At 42.7% G+C, this 24,077-nt stretch overlaps 1 protein-coding gene across 1 annotated transcript in view; it reads right to left on the bottom strand.

The window, feature by feature from the left end:
• eif3e (eukaryotic translation initiation factor 3 subunit E) overlaps nt 1-24,077 on the bottom strand; it is a 190,571-nt gene that overhangs the window by 11,887 nt on the left and 154,607 nt on the right. The window lies entirely within an intron of this gene.

The following is a 24,077-nucleotide window of genomic DNA, read 5'->3' as shown; positions in this document are numbered from 1 at the left end:
GTGATACAGTGTGGAAACAGGCCCCTTTGCCCAACTTGCCCACACGGGCCAACATGTCCCAGCTACACTAGTCCCACCTGCCTGCGTTGGGCCCACATCACTCAAGACTTGTCCTATCCATGTACCTGTCTAACTGTTTCTTAAATGTTGGTATAATCCCAGCCTCAACTACCTCCTCTGACAGCTTGTTTCATACACCCACCACCCATCTAATTTGTAATTGTATATACAGCATTGAAGTAGCGGGACACAAAAGTAGACACTTACTGAAGAATCAACCATACATGTGTGTGTATATGTGGTTGTCTTTACATCTTCGCAAAAACATTATGCGGTAACGATTGCATGTTTACATATTCTGATTCACATTTTTCCCCTCGAGGCAGAGATCACCTTCACTGAACATTTTATGCTTTATTTCATGCTTTATTTTTCTACTTATTACTGATTAAACTTAAAAAAAGACAAAAGACTTAGAATTTAAAACGACCAGCTTCAACTGATGATAGCACGATGGCTGGCTAGCAGAGATCAGCTTCACTGAGGATTTCATCCTATTTTTCACAAGTTATTCATGATTAAAGCATTAAAAATGCCAAGTTTCCACAAGATTTTTACATATTCTGATTCCACATTTGGGCAGAGATCAGGGGAAGTGCAATTGGAATTTTTTTTTAAGTCCAAAGCTTAGGGAGGCTGGGTAGTGCTGGAATCTTATGCTTGGGAACGGGTTCAGTTGCGTTGGGGAAACGGCTGAGTGATGGAATATTGCGTTGGAAGACCACACCGTTGGGGGAGCAGACATATTCTGAATCACATTCTTCAATAAAATCATTCCTGCCAGCTACCAACACATTTCGATACAATGTTGCAACAGAGGAACCCTCTGAACTTTTCATCTCACAGGAGGGGGAAGGCGAATTGCTATTGCAACATGCAGGGGAAGTGCAATTGGAAAAAAAATTTTAAGCCCACTGCTGAGGGAAGCAAGGAATGCTGGAATCTTATATTCGGGAACTGCTTGAGTTAGCGGACCATGCATCCCGTAGGGGCTACGGGTAGGGAACGGATATGTTGGGGGAGCAGACCCAACGGATCTGCACTTGGTCTAGTATAACTCTAAAACTCTCATGTTGTATGTGTGTATATGCGTGTGTCTTTATATTTTCGCAAAAACACTACACGGTAACGATAAGATTTTTATATATTCTGATTCAGGCAGTGATCAGGTTCACAAGATTTGATCCTATATTTCACACATTATTCGCGATTAAAGATTTTAAAATGGCAACTTTCACAAGATTTTTACTGTTAAAATCATTCCTCACAGCTTCCAACACACTTTGATACAAGGTTGCAAGACAGGAAGACTCTGAACTTAGTCCTTCAACAGGAGGGGGAGGATAAATTCAACGGGAGGGGGATCGCCAATTGGTATTGCAATTGGAACTGCTGCTGCAAGCAGGGGAGGCGCAATTGGATTTTTTTTTAAAGTCGACTGCTGAGGGAGGCAGGGGAGTGTTGGAATCCTAGGTTCAGGAATGGCTTGAGTTGGAGAACAACGCCTCCCACGGGGGCTACGGGTTAGTGGTGCAATATTGCGTTGGGGAATGGGTTGCGTTGGGGGACCAAGCTTCCAATGTGACAGGGACCCAACAGGTCCCAGTTGGTCTAGTCTTCTTTAAAAATAGTCCCAGCAAATCTTCATAACTAGGTTCCGGTGCAGGTGAACAAATTCCTCACATCATGTACAACGGTATAACCTTATCTGCACTGCCCAAAACTCCCCATTGAACTTTCTGGAGAACTAATATTGCATCAGAAATGTCCTGTTACTTTGCTACTGCTGAACTACATGCCATTTATAAATCAAAAATCAATGAATGCCAAAAAGGAAGGAAGATTCTAAGGGGAGTAGGAGGCAAATATGGCTGTCAAGAGAAGTTAGGGATAGAATAAAACTAAAAGATAACACAGCAAAGAATAGCCGGAAGCCAGAGGATTGGGAAACTTTCATAGGACAACAGAAGGAAACAAAACGGGCAATACGGGCTGAAAAGATGAAGTACGAAGGGAAGCTGGCCAGGAATATAAAGAAGGACAGTAAAAGCTTCTTTAGATATGTTAAGGGAAAAAGAGTAGCAAAGTCAAATGAGGGTCCCTTGAAGGCAGACACGGGTGAAATTATTATGGGTAACAAAGAAATGGCAGAAGAGTTGAACAAGTACTTCGGATCTGTCTTCACTAAGGAAGACACAATCTCCCATATGTACTGGAGGACAGGGGATCTAAGGGGGAGGAGGAACTGAAATAAATTTTCATTAGGCAAGAAATAGTATTGGGTAGGCTAATGGGACTGAAGAATGATAAATCCCCTGGGCCGGATAGTCTGCATCCCAGAGTCCTCAGGGAGGTGGCTCTAGAAATAGTGGACGCATTGCTGATCATTTTCCATTGTTCAATAGATTCAGGATCAGTTCCTGTGGATTGGAGGATAGCTAATGTTTTCCCACTTTTCAAAAAAGGAGTGAGAAAGAAAACAAGGAATTACAGACTAGTTAGCCTGGGAAAGATGCTGGAGTCAATTATTAAAGAGGTAATAATGGGGCAATTGAATAGCAGTAAAAGGATTAATCCAAGTCAACGTGGATTTATGAAGCGGAAATCATGCTTGACTAATCTTCTGAATTTTTTTGAGGATGTGACAAGTAAAATGGATGAAGGGGAGCCAGTGGATGTAGTGTATCTAGACTTTCAGAAAACCTTTGATAAGGTCCTGCATGGGAGACGGGTGACTAATATTAGAGCACATGGTATTGGGGGTAGGGTGTTGACATGGATAGAAAATTGGTTGGCAGACAGGAAGCAAAGAGTAGGAGTGAAGGGTCCTTTTCAGAATGGCAGGCAGTGGCGAGCAACCTTTTCACCCAGAGAGTTGTGAATTTGTGGAATTCCCTGCCACAGAGGTCAGTGGAGGCCAAATCACTGGATGGATTTAAGAGAGAGTTAGATAGAACATATGGGGCTAGTGGAATCAAGGGATATGAGGAGAAGGCAGGCAGGGGTTATTGATTGGGGACGATCAGCCATGATCACAATGAATGGTGGTGCTGACTCGAAGGGCCGAATGGCCTCCTACTGCACCTATTTTCTATGTCTATGTCTAAAAGCCACATTAACAAATGTTTTAAAATCAGCAACAGTACAGGAACCAAGAAAATGTGGATACTGGTCAGTTGATGTGATACTGTATGACCGGGATGATGGTACGCGGAGAAGGCTGAATATACAACAGCTGTTGGATTTTACCATAAATCAGGTGTTAGCAAATTATTTCAAATAGCACTGTGAAAGTGGAAGAAAATGGAGATAAAAATGTACTCGTGGCTTTTTATCCTTTAGTTGTAGCCTTGAGGATATAATAATTATTGCGACCAACTGCATGTTTTATCTGATGCAGCAGGGTACTAGGGATGTTACAATAAAACCAACCAGCCCAGCTTTTATGCAGCATGACATCTGACGTTTGATGTAGAGTTTGCTATCCGCCCACAACTATCCAACTTATGCATTTCTGTTGTATGTTAGTGGCATACCAATAAACCACAACAAAAATATGTAATTCCTTCATAACTTATAGAAACAACTCGGAATACTACTTTTTGTTGATTCTGAATGAATAAATGCTAAAATGGATCATTCTGTGGGTTTACAAAAATGGTATGTCAATGTCCAGACTAGGCCCAGTAAAGCCCAGATTGAAAACTTTGCCTAATAATGTTCAAGATGCCCTGCTTCTGACAAAGTAACACCAGCATTGATGTTGTTTCTTGTGCCTTTTCAATAAACCTGCTACATATCCTGCTGCTGTGTGGCTGGTTCCAGAGCCCCATAAATCCTCATCTATCAACAACTGCAGGTCTCAAGCAACTGCTGGCATTTTCCCTCAGCAGTCTGGGCCTACCTGGCAGTAAATAGTACGCAGTAAACCCTCAGGCCAAAAACCTTGCAGCTTCCCACCACTTCCTGCAATTAAATTTCTTCAAAAGCTAACTCACTTACTACAATTAACTGTGCTTCTGCACACACTGACTGAAACCAGTAAAGGCAATCATAGATGGTCTTTGTACTTTAAAAACAGACATTCAAATTCTTCAGCCTACCTTTTAGGGGAGTCATTATATGCAAACAAACCCCTTTAAGTCAGGTTCCACTTTAGACAATAATTGCTAGCTTGGAGTACACCCCATGTTCAGATCAACATTCATCCCTCACCCAACGCCATTGAATAATTATAAGCTCATTATGTTTCTTAGTTGAAATACAAACCCACAATAACAATTGACAAGGAAGCACCAGCTGGTGTATCAACCATCTAATACATCTACATCTGGAAGGCAAGAGCTATCCAATGCAACTGTGTAAACCCCTGCAAAAAAACAAATCTCAGGTACTATGAGGGAGGGAAATAAAGCAAATGGAAAACTCACAATGACCATGCAAAGGACAAAGGACCCACAATGACCATGCAAAAAGGGGCTTTTAATTCACCTTCCTTCTTCGTGGTGCATAATCTGCCTTTGCCAGGATCAAGAGCAACTCCCTCCGGAAAGTGGAGTATCTACACCAAACAATTCCAGAGATTTACACTTCTTGAGTAGAGGAATCCCTTAAAATCTATTTGTACTTTGCAATAGTGAAGTGCATTCCCATAGTTTCCCCATTATCTTAAGGTCAATAACCATGCCTTTTCGCTCTAGACACCTTGGTCAGTCCATGCTGAATAAAATAGGCCCAACTTTTCAAACCTAAATAACCAAGTCTTTTCCCTGTTAACCTCTTCCTTAGTCATTATCTCAGCAACTTGGTTATAACAGTGATGATGCTTCACCATTTTGGCTGTCAGAACTTGGGACAACCCGTGGATATGAAAGGCAAGGCGTCTGCCTCCAATGCAAAGCTTCGAGAATTAACATACAAGATTGATACTTAACAGATTGAAATATTTTAGACTTGTTTTTCTCGTTAATAATCTTTTAATAGTTTCAAAATTGCTGTTTCAATTTAAAAGAATGCGCTAGATTTATCCACATTTTTGAGGAATGTTACAAAACATAACTGGCAAGAGCATGCTAGCGAATTATATTCACACAAGCACTGCACAAATCAAAAGCAGTGACAGAATCTTTTTGATATAAAAAGAGACATCTGCACAACATAGCAGAGCTCTCAACTAAAAGCCATTGTTTTCCAGCATAGGTGGTGAAATGTGTAAGCCTCTTGGGATGTGTAATAACTTTATAATGCATTGTTAAACTTTTTTTGGGCATATTTTAATCATGAAAACATAGGGTTTTATCCACAAAACTGCACGATTTGATTTAAAGAGCATTGTTACACTTATTGTGGAGAAGAAAATTGAAGCAGAACAGGAAGCAAAGCAGCCAATGAGGCAGAAGAGACCTTCTCCTCATCCCCCAATAACCCCAAGCCTCTTGGTTAAAAACAATTTGTGTCTTTTTATAATACTGGAGCGATTTTGAGGGACAACATTATTATTCAGTTTTTTACACTAATACACTGTTCTTAACAAAAATCTACCCATGTGAAACCTTATAAATAACAGATATAAATTAGATAATTTCAAGACCGAAAGTCAAAAACTTTTTTCATGAGACAAATATTCATCGTTTTAACAACAATTTGGACATTAAAAATGCTGCCACATTTAGTCATGAATATTTAATACATAAGTAAACTTCATGTGGCCCCTCATACATATACGTTTTGATAATGATCTAGGGAAATATCTTCATCCATACCAGGAGAAAAATACAGTAACAAAGATAATTCAGTACAGTAAAGATCCCATAACAGTCGTTGTGCTTGGTGTCCATTGTCACAACGACCGCAATCGGGGTCGGTAGCATAAGTTAAATCACGGAGGCTCCAAACCTCTAATGCTTTTCAAAAACCCAACGAGGTATCCTATGGTAGTAACGATTTTTGGGCAAGTTAATTATTTTTTCTTATTTTCCAATTTAATATATCAAAAACATTGTGGTGTCAAAAACGCAACAACCGTTTACGATATATCATCCTACTTTTTAAAATCAATTAAAAAAAAATTTTGGACATAAATTGGTCATCAAAACTAAGAAACTGAGCCAATCTTCAATTTGGCAACACACTGTTTCTTGTTTACCTTTCGTACGGACCAGGTCGCTAATTACATTCCTTCGTGATAACTTCGGGAAGCTCCGCAATGACTGTTATGGAAACATTTCACTTGCTAAAAAATCAGCCCAAATCAAACGTTCTGACGCATCATCGGCCATCGATATAGCTCAAATCCATAAGGTAATGTATCATTTGGATCACATTGGTGAAAATGTTTGGTTTTCGCTAATAATGTAACATTTATTTTCTGGTACACCAAACCTTTAAGTGTCCACCGCAACGTACGTTTGTGTGTATGATGTGTAACATGCGTTGCGGTGTCCACTCACATGGATGCAGTATTCTACTACATGATCAGGTGAATGAAGTGGAAACGGTATTTGCAATTTTATTGTTCCATGTGGCATTCATAAACATAGAAAATAATAAGAAATACGTGCACTTACTGTGCCAACCAGGTCACTGGTTGACACCACGCAACAACCATTACACAAAATGTATTTGTGTTTTCTGATGCCATTTTCGGAAACTTGCCATCAATATGCTATCTTTTCTAAATTTTTTATTGAAACTATGTTAGTCATGAACACGATAAAGTGCTTGTCAACTTTATTGAAGGAATCTGAAATTTGACCCCCTTTGTCGCATTTTTGTGTGCAGTATTGTAAAAAGACACGTATGCATAACGGGCATGAAGACCTGGAGCTTGCTTTATGCAACTCACTAGTGTGATACCCAAAGATCCTGAAAAAGAGTGCAACAAAGAAAGAAGATTACACAAAGTGCTGCAGTAACTCAGCGGATCAGGCAGCATCTTTGGTGAATATGAATAGGTGACGTTTCGGGTCGGGATCCTTCTACAGAACGATTCAGGTGGGTGGGGGTGGGGAGAAGAGGGAAGAGAACTGGAAGAGAGATGGGGCAGGGAAAAGTCTGGCATGTAATAGGTTAATACAAGTGAGGACAGTTCCTTCAAAGGCACATAGATGGTTGGATAAAGGCCAGAGATGAAAACACATGGCGTGAGATACAAGGATTGAAGAGTTGTGAATTGTGAAGCTAGAGGAAGGAAAGTAGGTGGAAGGAGAGTTTGGTCTCACACCTTTTGCCTTTTCATCTCAGGTCTTTGTCCAACTATCTGTCTACCTTCACCTGCATCTACCTATTACCTGTCCAGCATTGTCCTGCCCATCCCCTCTTCCAGCTTTTCCTCTCACCCACCCAATCAGTCTGTAGAAAGGTTCATTATTTTTACAAAAGGAAGATTGATTTTCCAAATTAAAAAAATGCCACCATTGTAAAAATGAAAAAAAAACATAACACAAATCTGAAGACATCTGTACGTGATGCTGTACATGAGTAATCATCAACCAAACCAGGAGGTTGCAACTAGCATTAGTCAATGTACACATTAACTGAAACTGCCTTCAACGCACTTTTACGAGGTAAGATTTGACTGGCTTCTATCTATAATTTGGACAATAAGCGAGTTCCGACTGCGCATGCCCATGTCAAAGGCCACTATGCATAAACATTGCTGGTAAGCAGTGGAGCTGTGTACAAAGAAACCTTCATTTCTTCCGTCTTTTCCAGCTTTGTTTCTTCTAGGTAAGAAAATACCACTTTCAAACGATGAATTAGTTGTATTTATTGTTCCTTTGTTAAAAGCTAAGGTTATTTTTGTCGTTTTTATTGTTTTATGCTTTGGTGAGTGAGTGAGATTGTGCTCCTCCGTGGTGGGAGTCAGGCCCGGGTCTCCAGCACTGCAGGCGCTTTGAGTTGCTACTGGGATATCACTGTCCCCTCCCGGGTGTCCCGTCCCTGTTCGGGGGGCGGCCGGAGATGTCGGGCAGGGCTTGCAGCCGGCGTGGGGAGAAGGTGCTGGCTCCGTCTCCCAGGGGGCCATCCTTGGCGGGCCGGGGACCGTTGGCTGCACCTCTCTCCTTGTCCAGTGGCTGTCGGTTGGCCCCCTTGGTGCCGTTGGGGACCGAGCGCCGGTCTTCGGCGGGGATGCACACGGGGTGCTGCGGTGGCTCGGCGGGATAGGCGGAGTTGAGCTGGGGTTCGAGCTTCTTCTCCGCACTGGCTGTGGATCTAGGGCCGATGGTGTCGTCGGTCCGTGGTCGCTCCGGACATCTCCGGTTGCCACCTGGGTGGGGATGGGACACTCGGAGGGGGGGGGTCCAGTGGCGGTTCGGCAGCGCTTGTGGCGCCGGGGGCCCTGGTTTGATCCTGGCAGCGGATGAGGCGCGGGTCTGTGCGCCCGCTCTCCCTTGCCTCCCGCTCGCATCTGCCCCCCTTTCTCTCGCTGTTACACCATGCTCTCCCGCTACCTGTTCCTTTGGGGAGGGGGGAGGGGGGGAATGAGGAGTTGACTATTCATGAGAGTCTCTCTGGAATCGAGAATTTCATTGCTCATTCATATTCATAGATGAGGCTGAAGAATTCCATTGCCTTGAACTTAGCAGAATAGTGAAACGCGACTCAGAAACGATCATCGTTTCAGTCTGGAATACGTCAATTTTCCTATAATGTAACCACACGGCATCCCCGTTCCTCAGATTAAATATATTTTTACACATAAATTATGAATAACGATAAGAATTTATACACAGTTCTTCAGCCAGCGCTTCGTTCATTTTTTCTTTATGGTGAATGACCTTTGACAAATCCCATTCCTTTGGTTTTTCGGAATACCGAACTCACTTATAGCTAATTAACCTGCACTGATGATTACTAGACAACCTATGCATACAGCATCAAACTTTAACTACTTCACTTATGGTGCGCATTCCAGTTCCTTAGCACTCTGCAGCCAGTATTGAATACGCAAAGTGTACCGACAAGCGGCGACAGACATGTGGAAAATTGTGACATTGAAATTCTTTGCTCTTTTGCTGAAAAACTATAACAAAAAGCAAAGGTGTTCCCAAGTTGTGTTCAAATAATTTAATAGGGTCATTTGGATATAAGATAGGATCTCAACCCGGTCTCTCATCTATAGTGCAACAGTTTCAGCACCAGGATGCAGTATCTGCATAGACTACAGGCTCAAGGCGGGTGTTAGAAGACTTGCAATTAGGTTTAATATTTTGGCAATGGTTCATCATGTGCCATTCCTATCATGGCACATTTAGCTACTTTACGTAATAGACAGTGTTATTTTCTACTACCGTGAACAATTTTAACTAACTCCCAATAATCTGTACATCGTGTTGAATTGTATTCTCATTGATCAAGACCAATCAGGGTCAACTAAAATGTTCACCATCCCTAGGTACACCATCTGCTTCAGATATAAATATCACTGGGTTTTGGTTAATGAAGCTTACTGCAGGTTCTTCAGCCATAAAACTGTTGAAATCCATAACTACCAATGCCACTGAACCATCAGCTAATGGGAGGTAGAATTCATTCAGGGATGATTCTTTCTTTAATAAAGATGGTCTCAACTGAGGACCTCTTGAAATGGCTTTTGAAAGTAGAACCATGCCTTGGCGACTGACCATGGCCTTCCACTGGTCAAAGGTTTTGAACACTTACTTGGCGTTTCATACCCACCCTTTCCCACCTCCCTAAAATACCCTTTTGGCCATTAAGAAAACATGCTGCCTGCAGAAGGCGAGCAGTGGAGAGACAGATGCAAATGACCAACAGGTTCAGCTGAATTTCTTGGCTAACATATTTCTTTGCTTCCCAAATATTATTGCTGGGCTTGAGGCTTTTGACAACATGGAATAAAATCTGCTTCTGAGAATAATGATGTTACATGATCCATAGCTTGGGTTCATAGCCTGGTAGCGCACTTATTTTCCATTTCACAATAAACATATTTGTTGGATTGCATTTTTATTTCCTCCAGGGTGCTGAACTCCTCGTCACACAATCTGCTGTGATGTGCGGTGTTAGCAAACTGAAGAAATATGTTCATTTCAACCAGTGAGCTCTACGATTTAAAAGGAAATTAATCTGATTATAATGCTTGCCAGCAAAGACTTTGTTTGTAATTGAGCATATTAGTGCGATCACATAGCAGTGCTCAAGTCTGTTGGTACTGGCAAGCACTCAACAGCTTGGCAATTCTACTCGTCCTTTTGACTCAAATTGAAATGTAAATTTTAGTTTAAAAATCTTTGGTTTATAATCTTTGAAAGCAACTCATATTCTTAATCCAAGCATTTATTTCAGATCTGAGGAAATATATGCAAGAATCGTTCAGCAATGTACTGTCAGCTCCCCTTCGAACCTGCGCATGCATGGAGAGCATGTGACAGGATGCGGAAAGTGGTTCCCCCACCCCCCCAGGGAACTACATTGGGCCTTTCACTATTTTATTCAACACCTCAGAGCCTGGATCAGTACCGGGAACTTTGATATTTTGGCCACTGTTGCGAGGACAGGACTGGTAAATCAATGTTTCAGACTTGATCAAGAGGGAGGTAAAAGAGGTGGAGGAGTTGGGCTACGAATTAGGGAGGCTGTCAGGGAAGAACTCATAGGACACACAGGAGGGTTTGTCTGCTGAGATGATACGGTTAGAAATAAGTAAGGTGCAAGCACTCTAATAGGATTGTATTACAGGCCCCCCAATAGCAAATGGGAGATAGAAGAACAGATATATGGACATATTACAGAGAGATGCCAGAACAACAGGGTTGTTTTTATGGGTGGCATTGACAACTCCAATATTGACTGGGACTTGCTCTGTGCCAAATGTTAAGACGGGGCAAAATTTGTGAGATGTATCCAAGCCTTCAACACGATAGTCCCCACCAGACTGGCCGAGAAGCTACTGGAATTAGGGCTCAACACCCCCCTGTGTGCCTGGGCCCTGGACTTTCTCACCGCCAGGCCCCAGGTAGTCAAGATGGGAGGGAATACATCGAAGTCCCTCACCCTGAGCACAGGATCGCCCCAGGGTTGCGTCATCAGCCCCCTACGGAGAGGTTGAGAAGAAGCTTCTTCCCAGAGGCCATTAGGACTGTAAACTCCTATCTCACCAGGGACTAACTTTACTGTACCATTCGACAGCTTTTTTTTTTTAATTGCTGTTTGTTTCCCTTTTTCCTTCTGCCCACAATATTTAATATGGAAAAGAATGTGTGATTCTGTTACATTCTGTTTGTAGTTTGTTTGGTTGTTTGTTCGTTTGTCTTTTTGCACAAAGTCCGCGAGCATTGCCACTTTTCATTTCACTGCACATCTCGTTTGTGTATGTGACGAATAAACTTCACTTGACTTGACTTGAGAGGGTTTCTTAAAACAGTATGTGAATAGTCCAACCCAAGAAGAGAACATATTGCACCTTGTGTTGGGAAATGAGCCAGGCCAGGTGATTGGTGTTACAGCAAAAGTGCATTTTGGGGATAGTGATCAGAACTGCATAGGTTTTAAGATCGCTTTAAATAGGGAGAAGGCTAGGCCATGTGGGGAAGTATTAAGTTGGAATAAGGCAAACTACAGTGTTATTAGGCAGGGGTTCGGAAGGATACACTGGGAGCAGTTGTTAATAGGCAAGTCCACATCCAACATGTGGTCGTTGTTAAATGCCAATTGATCAAAGTTCAGAATCCGTGTAATCCAGTAAGGAAGGGGGATAAGGATGACAAAGTAAGGGAACCTTGGATGAAAAGAGAGGTTGTAAATTTAGTCAAAATGAAAAAGGAAGCACATGCATGATTTGAGAGGATTTTCCCTAAAAGTGGCAATACAAAGTAAAGTAAAGTAAAGTAAGTTTATTTATATAGCACGTTTTAAGTCAATTCGCATTGACACCAAAGTGCTTTACATAAATTAAATAATAAGTTCCATTACAAACCATAGAAAAAGGTTTAAAAAAAATGAATAAAATGATCACAACACATTTTAGAGTGACAAAGTGACATGTGGGATGCTTGCTTTCATGGGTCAGGGTATTGAGTATAAATGTCCGGAAGTCATGATGCAGTTTTATAAGTTGGGCCACATTTGGAGAATTGTGTTAAGTTTCAGGAGATATATCTAGGGAATGTATTTATTTTCTTTTTTCCAAAGTAGAAACATAAAAACATAGAAATTAGGTGCAGGAGTAGGCCATTCGGCCCTTCGAGCATGCACCGCCATTCAATATGATCATGACTTATCATCCAACTCAGTATCCCGTACCTGCCTTCTCTCCATACCCTCTGATCCCCTTAGCCACAAGGGCCACATCTAACTCCCTCTTAAATATAGCCAATGAACTGGCCTCAACTACCCTCTGTGGCAGAGAGTTCCAGAGATTCACCACTCTCTGTGTGAAAAAGGTTTTTCTCATCTCGGTTTTAAAGGATTTCCCCCTTATCCTTAAGCTGTGACCCCTTGTCCTGGACTTTCCCAACATCGGGAACAATCTTCCTGCATCTAGCCTGTCCAACCCCTTAAGAATTTTGTAAGTTTCTATAAGATCCCCTCTCAATCTCCTAAATTATAGAGAGTATAAACCAAGTCTATCCAGCCTTTCTTCATAAGACAGTCCTGACATCCCAGGAATCAGTCTGGTGAACCTTCTCTGCACTCCCTCTATGGCAATAATGTCCTTCCTCAGATTTGGAGACCAAAACTGTACGCAATACTCCAGGTGTGGTCTCACCAAGACCCTGTACAACTGCAGTAGAACCTCCCTGCTCCTATACTCAAATCCTTTTGCTATGAAAGCTAACATACCATTCGCTTTCTTCACTGCCTGCTGCGCCTGCATGCCTACTTTCAATGACTGGTGTACCATGACACCCAGGTCTCGCTGCATCTCCCCTTTTCCTAATCGGCCACCATTTAGATAATAGTCTGCTTTCCTGTTTTTGCCACCAAAATGGATAACCTCACATTTATCCACATTACATTGCATCTGCCAAACATTTGCCCACTCACCCAGCCTATCCAAGTCACCTTGCAGTCTCCTAGCATCCTCCTCACAGCTAACACTGCCCCCCAGCTTAGTGTCATCCGCAAACTTGGAGATATTGCCTTCAATTCCCTCATCCAGATCATTAATATATATTGTAAATAGCTGGGGTCCCAGCACTGAGCCTTGCGGTACCCCACTAGTCACTGCCTGCCATTGTGAAAAGGACCCGTTTACTCCTACTCTTTGCTTCCTGTTTGCTAGCCAGTTCTCTATCCACATCAATACTGAACCCCCAATACCGTGTGCTTTAAGTTTGTATACTAATCTCTTATGTGGACCCTTGTCGAAAGCCTTCTGAAAGTCCAGATATAACACATCCACTGGTTCTCCCTTATCCACTCTACTAGTTACATCCTCGAAAAATTCTATAAGATTCGTTAGATGATTTACCTTTCATAAATCCATGCTGACTTTGTCCAATGATTTCACCACTTTCCAAATGTGCTGCTATCCTATCTTTAATAACTGACTCTAGCAGTTTCCCCACTACCGATGTTAGACTAACTGGTCTGTAATTCCCCGTTTTCTCTCTCCCTCCCTTCTTAAAGAGTGGGGTTACGTTTGCTACCCGCCAATCCTCAGGAACTACTCCAGAATCTAAAGAGTTTTGAAAGATTATTACTAATGCATCCACTATTTCTGGAGCTACTTCCTTAAGTACTCTGGGATGCAGCCTATCTGGCCCTGGGGATTTATCGGCCTTTAATCCATTCAATTTACCCAACACCACTTCCCGACTAACCTGGATTTCACTCAATTCCTCCAACTCCTTTGACCCGCGGTCCCCTGCTATTTCCGGCAGATTATTTATGTCTTCCTTAGTGAAGACGGAACCATAGTAGTTATTCAATTGGTCCGCCATATCCTTGTTCCCCATGATCAACTCACCTGTTTCTGACTGCAAGGGACCTACATTTGGTTTAACTAATCTCTTTCTTTTCACATATCTATAAAAACTTTTGCAGTCAGTTATTATGTTCCCTGCCAGTTTTCTTTCATAATCTATTTTTCCTTTCCTAATTAAGCCCTTTGTCCTCCTCTGCTGGTCTGAATTTCTCCCAGTCCTCTGGTATGCTGCTTTTTCTGGCTAATTTGTACGCATCATCCTTCGCTTTGATACTATCCCTGATTTCCCTTGTTATTCACGGATGCACTACCTTCCCTGATTTATTCTTTTGCCAAACTGGGATGAACAATTTTTGTAGTTCATCCATGCAGTCTTTAAATGTCTTCCATTGCATATCCACCGTCAACCCTTTTAGAATTAATTGCCAGTCAATCTTGGCCAATTCATGTCTCATACCCTCAAAGTTACCTTTCTTTAAGTTCAGAACCATTGTTTCTGAATTAACAATGTCACTCTCCATCCTAATGAAGAACTCAACCATATTATGGTCACTCTTGCCCAAGGGGGCACGTACAACAAGACTGCTAACTAACCCTTCCTCATTACTCAATACCCAGTCTAAAATAGCCTGCTCTCTCGTTGGTTCCTCTACATGTTGATTTAGATAACTATCCCGCATACATTCCAAGAAATCCTCTTCCTCAGCACCCCTGCCAATTTGATTCACCCAATCTATATGTAGATTGAAGTCACCCATTATAACAGTTTTGCCTTTGTCGCACGCATTTCTAATTTCCTGTTTGATACCATCTCCAACTTCACTACTACTGTTAGGTGACCTGTACACAACACCCACCAGCGTTTTCTGCCCCTTAGTGTTTCGCAGCTCTACCCATACCGATTCCACATCCTCCAAACTAATGTCCTTCCTTTCCATTGCGTTAATCTCCTCTCTAACCAGCAACGCTACCCCACCTCCTTTTCCTTTCTCGCTATCCCTCCTGATTATTGAATATCCCTGGATGTTCAGCTCCCAGCCTTGGTCACCCTGGAGCCATGTCTCCGTGATCCCAACTATATCATAATCATTAATGGCTATCTGCACGTTCAAATCATCCACCTTATTACGAATACTCCTTGCATTACCCCTTATACAATTATGTTGAAAAGTGGTCGTTTTTGATTTTTGCCCTGGTTTTGTCTGCCTGCCACTTTTACTTTTCACCTTGCTACCTATTGCTTCTACCCTCATTTTACACCCCCCTGCCTCTCTGCTCTTGTACCCATCCCCCTGCCACATTAGTTTAAATCCTCCCCGACAGCACTAGCAAACACTCCCCCAAGGACATTGGTTCCATTCCAGCCCAGGTGCAGACGTCCTGTTTGTACTGGTCCCACCTCCCCCAGAACTGGTTCCAATGCCCTAAAAATTTGAATCCCTCCCCCTTACACCATTTTTCAAGCCACGTATTCATCTGCAATATCCTCCTATTTCTACTCTTACTGGCCCGTGGTACTGGTAGTAATCCAGAGATTATTACGTAAAGTAGAACTATAATGAACAACTATAGTCAATCAAAAGTACACTAATCTGCTGAAATTCATTGTAGATTCTTCAGTGTGTGTCTAAATTGAAGTGTGGGAAGCATGAGTTCATGTTCTGAACTGGAAACAAAGCAGGACCTTGATTCTATATTCTACACCGATTTCTCAATGATTAGTGAGCCTGCCACATTAATCTGCTTGGTCAAACTGTACATTGTCCATCTCTTCACCTCTGCCTATCCTTAGCCCCACGTCCCCGTCCCTTTTCATCTGTGCATTAATTGCCTCATACTGTGTTTTGTATTGAATTCTGGCTTTACTTTGTGTACTAGTCATGTCTCTACTATTTATTTCATTCCCCTTACATGTTTTTCCTCTACATGCTCAATTTTTGTAAGGTGTCCTTGAGACTCTTGAAAGGCGCCCATTGTATCTCTATACTAAACTAAGAATGTAAGAGGCTGCAGAATGGTTAATCCAGGCTGCTTCCATGATGGGCAGAACCCAGGGCCGGCCTTAGGAGGTGCGGGGCACAATTGGGAACAATTTTCATAGAAATATAAATATATAATTATAAATGAGTCATATTCAGGCACGTGCCGTGAGTAATTACTTAGGGTAGGCCGTCAGTCGGCTTCTAAAAAATCTTAAACCGCGCATGCGCAGATTGTTCTCCTCTCCGTAAAATAAAAATAAAGAAAGTAACAATTCAATTTGCCCAAGGCTTCCACATCTCCTTCTTTCTGAATTACTGAATAGGTGGGGGGTGACGGCAGCTGGAGAGATGGTGGGAAAAACGGGAGCACACCGGGACAAGTTGAATCAGTTGTGATCTTATTGAATGACATTACTAGTTCAAAGGACCAATTGGAGGGAGAGTTATTTTCGCAGTGTGTGGGGAGTCTGGTCAGGAGTAAAGTTGTGGGGAGGGCAGCAGCGTTGAGAAGGAGGGGGTCGGGGATCATGCCAGCAGCCGCGGCGCTCCGGGCGCGGAGCCACCGCATTGTGGCCGGGGAGGGAAGCAGCTCGCGTGGCTATGAGCAGCCGCCAGGACCTCAACGCCTTCTGCCGGCCCGTCTGAGTGCTCTCCATCTGAACAGTGAGGGGACCAGCTCAAGAGGAAAGGTCATTGAGCGGAGTTGGTCAGCGGATGATGGATAACAGGACAGTGGGCAGTGGAGCTTACTCCTGTGTCAGAATGAACAAGGGACCAATTGAGGTTACTCGCACTGACATATGGAGTAAGCTCTATTGCCCGCTGACCCGCTCTTGAGCTGGATGCTGGCATGATCCCCGACCCTTCTCCTTCTCGACACTCCAGCCCTCCCCGCAACTTGACCCCTGGCCAGACTCCCCACAGCCTGTGAAAGAAACTCTTCCCCCACCCCCCCCCAGCGGCGCTGTCCTTTTACAGCCGCTTCCCACTTTACAGCCGCTTCCCATCAGCTGCTAGCAATGAGGGATAGACTTGGCTATCCCTTAGTACAGCAACATCGTTCTTGATCTATCTGTCTTGGCTAACAACCAAACCTTGAGCCCCCCATGAGAAATTTTATTTAACTCTGAAATTGAAGATAGACAGCTGGAGTAACTCAGCAGAACAGGCAGCGCAGCGACTCTGGAGAGAAGACCCTGAACTCTCGTCGGTGAGAGTACTTGTGATTGTCTGAAGAAGGGTCCCGACCACAAACGCAACCCTCTCCCCAGAGCTGCTGCCCGTCCCGCTGAGCCACCACAGCCCCCTGTGTCTACCTTCAACTCCAGAGCCCATCAAAAAATACAGAGTGCTGGAGAAACTCAGCGGGCAAGGCGGCACCTGCGGAGCAAACGGACCAGGAGCCGCCACGGGCCAGGACTCCCCCCCCACAACAGAAAGGAACCGCAAATGATTCCGGGAATGCCGAGGCGACATGGTGAGAGAGAGGGAGCGGGAGAGAGAGAGAGGGAGGGAGGGAGAGAGCGAAAGACAGAGAGACACAACGTGGGTCGGTAGGTGAATGACTTTACCTGCACACCAAGAGGAAGCCCGTGCTCGCAGTCCGGGGCTCTCAATCATGACAGTGAGTTTTAAGAAATTCTCAATGTGTCATCAATACATCGATCTCTCGGGATCTCACGGGAGTCCCGTGAATTTTATTCAAAGGAACGTGGCGTCATTAATACTTGGTCAAAACACAATTACATTTACTGAGGAATGTGGATCGATGCATTGATGACACACATTGTATAACTACGTGTTCACTACTGGCTGTTAACAAGTGCTAGCAATAGTAGTAGTTAACAAATAGTTTTTGTCTGATGGCCGTTGCAGCGGTTTTTATCCATGTTCGTTTAAAAAAAACAAAATCCGTATTTAACAAGGCAAATGTTTTTTTTAAAAATCTGTATTTAACAACGCAAATTCGTATTTCCATACGAAATACGGAAAATTAGCACAGGGCCCCTTAGGCTGGGGCCCAATTGGGCGCAATCGGTCCAATCGGCTTAAGGCCGGCCCTGGCAGATCCTTCCCCTGAAAGCATTTATATGAGGCGCTGCCTCATGAAGGCATAATCTATCAACAAGGATCCTCACTGTTTGACCCATGTCCTCTTCTCTCAACTACCATAGGTTAGAGGAACCCTGGTCTGAAGTCCCACACCACCAGGTTAAGGAGTAAATACTTTCCTATAACTGTCAGGTTCTTGAATTCGCACAACCCTAATCTCACCTCAGCAACAGAACACTATGGACCAGTCTTTGCACTACCGTGAACATGTGTATTTTTGTACTAGTGTCTTGTGTCTTTGGACTAGAGTTGTTTTATTTCCTGCCTTGTAGAATTTATGTAACTTATGTGTAATTTATGTTTTTGTGTGTTGACTGAGTACGTGCTTGTGATGCTGCGGCAAGATTTATCTTCAGAAGTTAAAAAAAAAAAAATCGCAAACCATACGTGGGTTTTGAATTACATTTTACTCAGACGCCAGCAAAGAAATGGCATAATTGTTAGCAGTTAATTGGACATAATCCAGCTCAGCAAATTGACAATAAGTTTAAGCTGTCAGGACATTTTATTATTTGCCAAAATATACATCTCAATTTTTTTAATTTAATGCCCATACAATTATCCACATTTATTTTTGTATTTATTTATTATTTCATCACAGAAGAGCCTGCAGCATGGAACAATGTTACTAATCTGGACACCACCTGCGAATATGGGACGCGGTGATGACAATGAGCAGGATAGACAACGTGTGATTGGTGGTGCCAGGCAACAATACCTATTTCTAAGTCATACTGTACCACTGGAGTACATGATGACCAACTCTGAAAGTCAAGTACCCACAATTGATAACATTTCAAGGATCTGTTGTGCACTTTTCAACTTGTATGAATCCATAGTCCCACAGTAGGTGCAGATAGTTCTGCTTTCGTATGGGGCATATACGAACAATAAAAACTTTCAAAAAAGTTACTTGGCTCATCAGTATTAATTATGGATGAAATTACAAGTAATTGCCAAACCATTGAATAACAAACACAGATGTTAAAATCTTTAACATTAAACTTAAATAAAAGAGTTTCAAAAAGAGGCTGGTGTGTTAAAATGAACACAAGATGTCTTATGGTAGACAAAAATGCTGGCAAAAAAGCGAAGGAAATAGGCAACGTTTCGGGTCGAAACCCTTCTTCAGTCTCGACCCGAAACGTTGCCTATTTCCTTCGTTCCATGGATGCTGCCTCACCCGCTGAGTTTCTCCAGCATTTTTGTCTACCTTCGAATTCCAACATCTGCAGTTCCTTCTTAAGTAAAATGTCCTATTATGTGGTTTTATGCAGTGCAAGGCAAAGGTGGTATACAAATGCTAGACTTCGTATTTATGAGAAACATGTTCATCACAACACTTACAGTTCATTTCTTTTTTGGGAGCTTTTCTTTTTGATTTTGGGAGAAGCCTACAATCCGGGCAAAACCATTTTTTTTGGTGTTTCATAATTTCAGTTGCTAGATTTGAGGCACACTGCGACAACTGAACGGATACGGGGACAAAAGTGGGCCCCGCTGCACTGGAAGCCATGGTAAGTGTTACCTGCAGTTCACCACGTGTACTCCAGAAGGCATTGCGTAGCAACAGTACGGGTCATGGGTCGTGACCTCGACTGCCGTGCAACCTCTCTATAAAGTTGTCGATAATAATCTCCCTCCCCAACAGTCTCAGGATGCTGCTGCTTCAATTGGCCTTTTCTCTCATTGATTAGTACAGGTGAAAGAGGTCATGGGGTGAAGGCAGGTGAATGGGGTTAGGAGGGAGAGATAGATCAGCCATGATTGAATGGCGGAGTAGACTTGATGAGCGGAATGGCCTAATTCTACTCCTATCACTTATGATCTTATCAATATTTTTTTTAAATCATACCTCTAGGTATTACAAAATTCCATCTTTAAGAGTGGGACATACAGCATAAGGTAAATCTTTCTTGATTCTCTTAAGATGTACTTTGGCGTGCCTAGATTCATTCTCTCTATTTTTAACCTCTGTAGTAACTTGAATTTTAAGATAAATTAAAAGCACTTCAGTTATTCTATACATACACGTAATAGCAAGTTTCTCTAACTCGGGCTCCATTAAGTGCTGTAAATATAACTCAGAATATTTATGATCTACTATAAACAATCAGCTCAAAGAATATCAACATTCAGAGACAGAATGGTTGATTGAATAGTGCCACAGCTCAATGTCAACAAGTCCTAGGGACTAAATGTTGACACCAGAAATGGAAAGTCGGGAGACCACTTACTAGCTTCCATTAGTGGGTCAGCCGTGGGGAGATTTGAGCTTCAAATTTCTGCCTTTTTACGTCTTGGATGACCTGTCCAAGGCCCAACATATCATATAAAGAAGGGAATCCAGCACCTCTAGTTTATTAGAAATTTAAAGCGATTTGGTATGTAACCAAATACTAACAAATTTATACAGATGAACCAAAGGATGTATCCTGATTAGTTACATCATGGTCTGATATAGCAATTCCAATGTACAGAAAAACAAGTGGACTCAGCACAATCCATCACACACACACACAGACTTCCCTACTATTGAAAGCATTTACGAGGTGCTGCCTCACGAAGGCAGCATCAAGGATACTCACAATTCAAGTCATGCCTGCTTCTTGCTGCTAGCATCAGGCAAGAGTTTCCATACCAGCAGATTCAGAAACAGCTACATTCCAATGCCATCGCCTTCTTGCCAAACCCTACCTCTGCGATACAATACAGACCACATTTTGCACTACCTTGAACATGTTTTCTAATTGTGGTTTTGAACAGTCTTGCTTGTTTTATACGTTTGTCTGCTGCACATAAGATAAGACTGAAAGAAATCATGAAATGAGGTATAATCCACTGATCACTGCCTAAAATAGCTGGCAGTTACAGGGCTGCCAACATTGGCTGAGAGTTGAGAGTGAGAAATTGCGAGGGAGCGCAACGACCAAGCGCGAGGGAGCATAGTGTAGGGTGTGTCCCCCCTCCTACGGGGTAGGGAGCTTTTGCATTTTTCAGCTTGAAATTATGCAATCTGGTGCATACTGTAGCGAGTCTTTTAATTTACACTTGAATGCAACATTTATGCTTTAAATTGGAATAGGTATGAATAAGTTTAGGCTAAATAACATCCCTAATTACATTCCACAGCAGAACCAGGCTCTGATCAACAGGTGCAGCACATGAATAACTTTGGTATATTCATGTATGGAATTCATGCTGTAATGCAAAGATAGCAAGAAAACGAAACATAGAAACAAGGGAAGAGGAGTCGGACTTCCATCACTGTTCTGTACAAATAAATTAATCAACCTTACCCTTTGACTATATAAACAAGACGAAAATAATGCCACATATTCAACCAAGTATATGGTTCAATTAAATTAATATATGTATGTAAAACATATATATGGAAACAGGCCCTTCGGCCCACCAAGTCCACATTGATCAGTAATCTACCATACACCTGTTCTATCCTACACACCAGGGACAATTTACAGAAGCCAATTAACTTACAAACCTGCACATCTTTCGGATGTGGGAGAAACCGGAATATCGTACCTGCCAACTAATCCGATTTTATCGTATTTGTTCTGATTTTTAAGTTAAAAAAGTGTGATTTCAAAAATGTAAAAAAAGTGTGATCCTCATTCAAAGACCACAGACTGTTCGCATTGGTGGAAATGTGTCAGCATCGATAACAATCAGCACGGGAGCACCTCAAGGCTGCATGCTCAGCCCCCTGCTGTACTCACTCTATACTCATGACTGCGTAGCTGGTCCTAGTGCAAACTCCATCATCAAGTTCGCTGACGACACCACTGTTGTGGGACGTATCACTGATGGGGACGAGTCAGAGTATAGAAGGGAGATCGACTGACTGACCAAATGGTGCCAGCACAATAACCTGGTCATCAACACCAGCAAAATTAAGGAACTGATTGTGGACTTTGAAACGTGTAGGATGGGGACCCACAGTCACGTTTATATCAGAGGGTCGATGGTGGAGAGGGTCAAGAGCTTCAAATTCCTGGGGGTGCATATTTCTGCAGATCTCTCCTGGTCTGTGAACACTGATGCAATTATGAAGAAAGCACATCAGCGACTCTACTTCCTGAGAAGATTACGGAGAGTCGGTATGTCAAGGAAGACTTTCTCTAACTTCTCCAGGTGCACAGTAGAGAGCATGCTGACCAGTTGCATCGTGGCTTGGTTGGGCAACTTGAGCGCCCAGGAGCGGAAAAGACTACAAAAAGTAGTAAACACTGCCCAGTCCATCATCGGCTCTGACCTCCCTACCATCGAGGGGATCTATCGCAGTCGCTGCCTCAAAAAGGCTAACAGGATCATCAAGGACCCACACCATCCTGGCCACACACTCATCTCCCCGCTACCTTCAGGTAGAAGGTACAGGAGCCTGAAGACTGCAACGTCCAGGTTCAGAAATAGCTACTTCCCCACAGCCATCAGGCTATTAAACTCAACTGAAACAAATCTCTGAACATTAATAGACCATTATCTGTTTATTTGCACTTTATCTGCATATTTATTGATGTGTGTATATATTTATATAATGGTGTATGGACACACTGATATGATATGTTCTGTATTCGCGCCAACTATATTCTGTTGTGCTGATGCAAAGCACGAATTTCATTGTTCTATCTGGGATATATGACAATAAACTCTCTTTACTCGACTTGTACTCATACATGGGTATGACCCGACCCGTAATGCTTTCGACGCTCGCACTCCTTCAACCCGTGCACTCAGAGTAAGATTTTTCATTTTCAAATGTTGGCAGATATGGAATATCCGGAGAAAACTCATGTGGTCATAGGGAGAATGTACAAATTCTGTACAGACAGCACCCATAGTCAGGATCAAATCTGGGTCTGCGGTGCTGTAATCCAGCAACTCTACCGCTGCGCCACCGTGCCACTCCATTAAATTAATTTTTCTGTAACATATTTATTATGGTGTCACGTCAATAAAGATGAACACATGATTCTGATTTCTGCCCTTATTTAGATACCACACATCTCCAGTCATTGTGTTTTACATCTATATGGCTGGTTTTTAACCTCTTCAGTCTGAAGGTCTCGACCCGAAACATCACCCATTCTTTCTCTCCAGAGATGCTGCCTGTCCCGCTGAGTTATTCCAGCTTTTTGTGTCTATCTTCAGTTTTAACCAGCATCTGCAGTTCCTTCCTATATTCTGTTAAGCGAAACAGGTCCTATTCTCATAATATTTGTGGAATTCCCTGCCAGAGAAGGCAGTAGAGGCCAGGTCACTGGATGGATTTAAGAGAGAGTTAGATAGAGCTCTAGGGGTTAGTGGAATCAAGGGATATGGGGAGAAGGCAGGCACGGGGACGATCAGCCATGATCACAATGAATGGCGGTGCTGGCTCGCAGGGCCGAATGGCCTCCTCCTGCACCTATTTTCTATGTTTTTAATATTATTCACCTCAACTAAGTATTTTCTTCACCTCCATTGCTGCAAATACAATCCCAGTTATCAAATCTTTCTTCAAAGTGAAAAAAAAATTCCAGCCCTGCCAACATCTTCATAAATTAACCCTGGATCCTCTCCAGAGCAATTGTACCCTTTCTACAATGTGTCATAGTCTTACAGCATGGAAACAGACCCTCCATCCCAGCTTGTTCATGCAGATCAAGATGTCCCATCTAAACTAGTCCCATTTATCCGCATTTGGCCCATATCCCTTTAAACCTTTCCTGTTCACGGACCTGTCCAAATGTCTTTTAAATGCTGTCATTTTACCTGCCTACTTCACCTGGCAGCCCGTTCCACAAACCCATCACCCTCTGCGTGAAAATATTGTCCCTCAGGTTCCTATTAAATCGTTAATCTCTCACTATAAACCAGGGGTGTCAAACTCATTTTAGGTCACGGGCCGGAATGGGAAATATGCGACTTTATGCGGGCCGGATCAGTTGTGCACGCGCGAACGCACCCTTTCCATTAATAAACCATTTGAAATCGAACATTAGCAGACACAAATGTAGACCTAACTAAACCAA

The sequence above is a fragment of the Amblyraja radiata genome, chromosome 4, assembly GCF_010909765.2.
Source record: "Amblyraja radiata isolate CabotCenter1 chromosome 4, sAmbRad1.1.pri, whole genome shotgun sequence".
Classification (NCBI taxonomy): domain Eukaryota; kingdom Metazoa; phylum Chordata; class Chondrichthyes; order Rajiformes; family Rajidae; genus Amblyraja; species Amblyraja radiata.
This window is presented reverse-complemented; position numbering and strand designations above follow the sequence as displayed.